The sequence below is a fragment of the Triticum dicoccoides genome, chromosome 4A (genome assembly GCF_002162155.2).
Source record: "Triticum dicoccoides isolate Atlit2015 ecotype Zavitan chromosome 4A, WEW_v2.0, whole genome shotgun sequence".
NCBI lineage: Eukaryota > Viridiplantae > Streptophyta > Magnoliopsida > Poales > Poaceae > Triticum > Triticum dicoccoides.
Window position 1 is genome coordinate 230118230 of NC_041386.1, and position 6187 is coordinate 230124416.

The following is a 6187-nucleotide window of genomic DNA, read 5'->3' on the forward strand; positions in this document are numbered from 1 at the left end:
AGATTGACTAGTATTTAAAGAGCACGCATGCTCTATTTCCTAAACTGACTCAAACCTTCCCTACTCCATGTAACAAACTAAATCTCTTTTCCTATTCAAACCGGAAACGAAGTACTACAAGAACTCTCTCTTATATCAACTAATTAATCTCACCTAGTTAACTATTCGGACTGATCACATAAAAACAAACTTGGACTACGTACTAGTGCTAGATGGAACCGATACAAAAAATATTCAGTACAGAACTTCCTATGCAACACACGGAGTTCTGAACATTGGCTTGACTTCATCTGGTTCTGCTTCTGGTGATGGTATTTTAAGTGCAATTGTTCCTACCATTAAAATATTAGAATTTGTAGCTGGATCAATCTTTGCAAATGCAGTAGTGGACACATCACAATGCCCCTCCAACATTCTCTCGCATGATGAACTTCATCTTCAACCCTTACACCAATGAATTCGTCCTGGTGTATCTCGACGATATCTTGGTGTTCTCCAAGAATAAGAAAGATCATACCAAACATTTGCGATTGGTGCTCAACAAGCTCAAAGAGTATCAATTCTATGCAAAATTCTCCAAATGCGAGTTTTGGCTTGATGAAGTTCTTTACCTTGGCCACATCATCTCCGCCAAAGGCATTTTTGTTAATCCATAGAAGGTTTCTGCAATTGTCAACTGGGAACCTCCTCAGAATGTCTAGCAGCTCCGCAGTTTCCTTGGGCTTGGAAGCTATTGCCGAAGATTTGTTGAGAATTTCTTAAAGATCGCTAAACCTCTTTGCAACCTCCTCCAGAAGCATGTCAAGTATTCCTGGACTCCTGAGTGTGGCGTTGCTTTCAACACTCTCAAAGAGAAATTCATCACAGCTCCTGTCCTAACTCCTCCTGATGAGTCCAAGCCATACGAAGTTTTCTGTGATGCCTCGTCGCAAGGTCTCGGTGCTGTGTTAATGCAAGAGAAGAAAGTTGTGGCCTATACTTCTCGTCAGTTGAATCCAAATGAAAGGAACTACCCCACTCATGATCTTGAGTTGGCGCGGTTGTCCATGCATTAATAACATGGAGACATCTCTTGTTGGGAAGAAAAGTTGTTGGGGATATGACTACCAGATATGACCCGCCCAGGAGGGGCCGGGTCAACCACAATGGCGGTTTACCTAAATGAAGCCCAAGAGTATACAAGATGACGGTTCACAGTTAAGCTTATAATAGTCCCAAGCCCAGAGGCGGCTTAAGGCCCATAAGTATAAACCGCCACGTATGAATAGACTTGTAATGTACGGCATGTAAGATATGTCACCGAGAAGGACACGTTGTATGAGCCGGCCGGGACCTTGTAGGCTATAGGGCGTCAACCCGTGTATATAAGGGGACGACCTGGCGGCGGCTTAGGACAAGAAACACAGATCGAGAGCCAGGTTAAGCATATTCGCTCCTTGGTCATTGAAACCTAGCACAACCATATCAACTGGACTAGGCCTTTAACTTCACCGCAAGGGGCCGAACTAGTATAAACCTCTCGTGTCCTTTGTCCCGTTTAACCCCTTTAAGCTTCCTAGTTGCGATGGCCCCACGACTAAGTCCTTTCACTAGGACATCTGCCGTGACAATTCCATGACAGTTGGTGCCCACCGTGGGGCCAGCGCACGGTGGATTTGATTTTGAAGGGCAGCTTCGAAGGGCTCAAGGGATACGCTGTGGGACGGATGACCAAGAGTCATCGCGGCAAGCTCTACATCGATGACACAGGCTGGGGCCCCGACGTCGGCTCAATTGAGTATGGTTGCCGGGTCCCCTTCGGCGGGATCCACGTCTTCATCGGCCGGATCGATGAGCCGGGTCCTGAGCTGGACATCTGCACTGACATCATCGAGACGGCTCAGCGTGCGAGACCCGCCCGGGCTCAGCCGTCTGTGAAGCATGCCTTCGTGGGATGCATCCATGGAGGGGAATTTCTGAAAGATCCGTGTCTGTTGGCGAGACGGTCGTCCAATCTGATGGCGAGTCATCCACGGGTGAGACAGATTCATTGTATCAACTACAAGATGGTGGGCTTGGGGGCTGTTCCGATGGCAGGAGTATTCCGGACCCCTTTGAGCTGTCGAGTAGAGCGGGGATCTTCATGACTGGCACACAACCTGCTCAAAACTCTACGGCTGCGGCAGCGATAACCATCGGGTCAACAGCGACCGGGGCAGGAGGCCCCAGGCGCCTGCCGGCTCAGGTGCTGATGGATCTCATGGATACGATGACAGCCTTGTTGACTATCATGGTTGAACCGGCGGATCAGGCTCAGCACGATGCGGAAGTGGCACGGTTATGTGAGGAGTTAGTACAAGCCAAAGAAAACTTAGCAGCGGAGGATGTCAGGATGGCTGCGGAGCGGGCGGCTTTGGATGCTCCAGCTTAGCAGCTTCAATCAGAGGCTTTTCTGCTCATGATGGATCTAAACGCATCAAACAAGGTCATGAGGATAAGACACCATAAGACTCAGTCACGTCTGCCTCTGAATTACGATCCTAGAAACCTCTTCCACACACCCAGTGCAGGCCCCAGTTACACGCCAGAGGTGAACCGGGTCGCAACACCCGAGGCTGGGGCACCGGTTTAGCCACGGGCTATGGAACCACCTCGTGTGAATACTTCTACACCTCCTTATGTACCAACACCACTGGGTCATTATTCTAACCCTTTGGAGAACATGATCGCTACGGCGGCGCGATTGGCGACTCTCCCAGCGGAGGGTGACTCTCCAATGGCGATTGAAACCCGAAGGGTCAGAGAACTTCTTCAGACGGCTCTGGCGCAGCAGGAGGCTTATTCTTATAGTCGAGATAGAATTCATTCAACCCCTCACCCAAGACGGAGCTCGAGTTATAGTAGGCACATGGATTCAGTAGCCATTTCAAGCAACGACCGGCGCCGTGACCAGCCGCGCGGGCATGAACCGGCGTGTGATGGAGCTTTTAACTTGGTTGACCAGGATAGGATCCGCCAAGAGGCTGAGCGGGCAGTTCAACAGGAAGCTGAGCAGGCAGCTCACCAGGCTTTTCCGGTTTATCTGGCAACCTCTGTTGAGGCAGGCGTGGCCACAAGGACAGGAGGTGTTCCTTGTTTGGTGTTGGCTCTGCGTAATGAGCGTTTACCAAAGGATTTCAAGGGGCCTTGGAAGGTGCCCAATTACACGTCCGATTTACAGCCAGGGGCATGGATTGAAAGCTATGAGATGTCCATGGAGCTCTTGGAGGTCAGTGACGCGACAATGGCCAAGTACTTAACTATGATGCTAGATGTAACGGCTCGCACTTGGTTGAAGGGGCTGTCACCCAATTCCATCGGCTCATGGGCAGAATTAAAAGCCCAATTTATTCAGAACTTTAAAGATACTTGCAAGTAGCCCATGTCAATTGTGGATTTAACTAACTGTAAACAAGAGGACGGAGAGTCCACGACCCATTGGGTGCGCCATGTCAAAGCCATAATACATTCATCTGATAAGATGGATGCCGGCTCTGCAGTCTGAATGTTGGAGAAAAATTGCCGTTTTACGCCTCTAAAACAGAAGCTGGAGCGGCTCAAACGCGATTGTAATGACATGAGGTAGCTGATGGCGGCTTTAGTCAAGTATGCCGACTCTGATAGTACCAAGGATCATGAGTCTGACAAGGAGAAGACAGGGAAGGGGAAGAAGAACGGCAAGGGTCATCAGCATAACCCGACAAATCAAGGAGGCAACAATAAACGTAAGGCTGACGGTAGTTTGGAATTTGTGGTTAACACCAATGCACAGGGCAACAATCAGCGATGTTAGGGGAGGCCACCTCCTCGGTCCGGTGGGTCAGGTCCCACTCTTGAGTAGCTGTTAAATGAGCCTTGTCCAAGGCACGGTACTCAACAGAAACTGGCCACTCACCTGTGGAAGGACTGTACGATCATGAAGGCTTTAAAGAACTCTAACTTGTTCAGTAACAATCATGGGCCGGGCGGCGGCTCAGGTGGCGGCGGTTTTCATGGTCTAGGAGGCGGTTCAAATTCCAATTTTCAAGGCTCTCAAGGAAACCAAGGTGGGTACAGTCATCAATCTGGCCAAGGAGGTCAGCAGCAGCAACAACAATCTGGGTACCAGAGCAATCCAAAGTAGTTGAATAGTGGACAGTATCATGTATTCACCACCAGTTTGTGCAGACAGGACCAGAAGCTTCATAAGAGGGCTGTGAATGCTGTTGATCCGGTAGTCACTCGTTATTTGAGATGGTCTAAGCAGCCTATTCTATGGAGCAGGGAGGATCACCCTCCCCGGGTTGACAATCTGGGTCACCTAGCTTTGGTGGTGGCGCCTCAGGTTGGTGGATATAAATTCACTAAAGTACTCATGGACGGAGGCAGTAGCATCAACATCCTCTATTATGAGACGTTCCGTCGCATGGGGTTGACTGACAAAAGTCTTAAGACGTCCAACACTGTTTTTCATGGAGTGGTGCCTAGTAAGTCGGCATACCCAGTGGGTAAGATTGAGCTGGAGGTAGCCTTTGGAGATGAGCATGATTCCAGAGCCAAGAAATTAACCTTTGAGGTGGTCAAAATCAAGAGCCCGTATAAAGCCCTGGTTGTCCGGCTGATCCTTTTGCTCTCCCTCGTATTGATCAAATCATTGATGCTACGGCGTGTTGTGAGCGTTTGATATTTTCGGATGCTTATTCTGGTTATCATCAGATCAAGATGGTAGTTAAGGTCCTTGAGAAGACAACCTTTATTACTCCATTTAGAGCCTTCTGCTACGTGTCTATGCCTTTTGGGCTTAAGAGTGCCCGGGCGACTTATCAGTGATGTGTGCAGAACTGTCTTCACAATAAGATCGGGCGCAATGTTCATGCTTATGTGGACGATATAGTGGTAAAGTCCAGAGAGAAGGAGACCTTAATAGATGATCTGAAGGAAACCTTTGATAACCTCCGGGTCTATAAGATGATGCTTAACCCGGCCAAGTGCATTTTTGGAGTACCGGTGGGTAAACTTTTGGGTTTTTTGGTTTCTAACAGAGGCATTGAGGCTAACCCGGAGAAAGTCAAAGCAATTACGTCTTTGGCTAAGCCAGCGTGCATCAATGACGTTCAGAGATTGGCGGGTCATGTTGCAGCTTTAAGCCGGTTCATAAGCCGGTTAGGTAGAAGTCTATACCACTGTACCAAATGATGAAGAAGATAGATGATTTTCTCTAGAGTGACGCTGCTAACTCTGCCTTTGAAGATCTAAAAAGACAGCTCGCTGAGCCGCCGGTTCTTGCTGCTCCCATTGATAAGGATCCAGTGTTCTTATATGTGGCTACTAAAACACGTGCCGTCAGTGTGGCCATTGTTGTAGAGCGCATAGAGGCTAGCAAGGAATATCTGGTTCAATGGCCAGTTTACTACGTCAGTGAGGTGCTCATTCAATCCAAACAGAGATATCCACGTTGGCAAAAACTTGTTTATGAGGTGTTCATGGCGAGCCGGAAGATTAAGCATTACTTCCAGGGGCATCCTATCACTGTGGTTAGCTCTGCTCCTTTAGGAGATACTATTCAAAATAGAGAAGCCACAGGACGAGTTGCCAAGTGGGCCATTGAGCTTGGGCCTCATGGTTTAAAGTATGTGGCATGTACTGCCATCAAATCTCAAGCACTAGTGGACTTTATCAATGATTGGACAGAGCTGCAGATGCCTGAAGAGAAGCCGGACAACACGTATTGGACTATTCATTTTGATGGGTCCAAGCAATTAGAGGGCTCGGGGGCTGGAGTTGTTTTAGCTTCCCCTCGAGGTGACAAATTTTGTTATGTACTACGGTTGATGTTCCCATGTACTAACAATGCAGATGAGTATGAGGCTTTGCTCCATGGTCTTCGGATGGCTAAAGAGATGAGTTTGAGCCAGGTAAGGTGCTTTGGCAACTCGGATTTGGTAGCTCAACAAGTATCAGGCAAGTGGGATTCCAAGGATCCTCTTATGGAGGCTTATCGCCGCGAAGTTGATGCCATTGCTTGACACTTCAAGGGTTACTAGGTGGAAAAATGAAGCGGCTGATGCTTTAAGCCGGCTGGGGTCTCAGCGTAAGCCGATGCCACCTACCACTTTCTTAGATGTTTTGCATAGCCCTTCTGTCAAGTTGCCTACAGAGGAAGACTTGGCTGTTCCAGACCCGGAAGCAC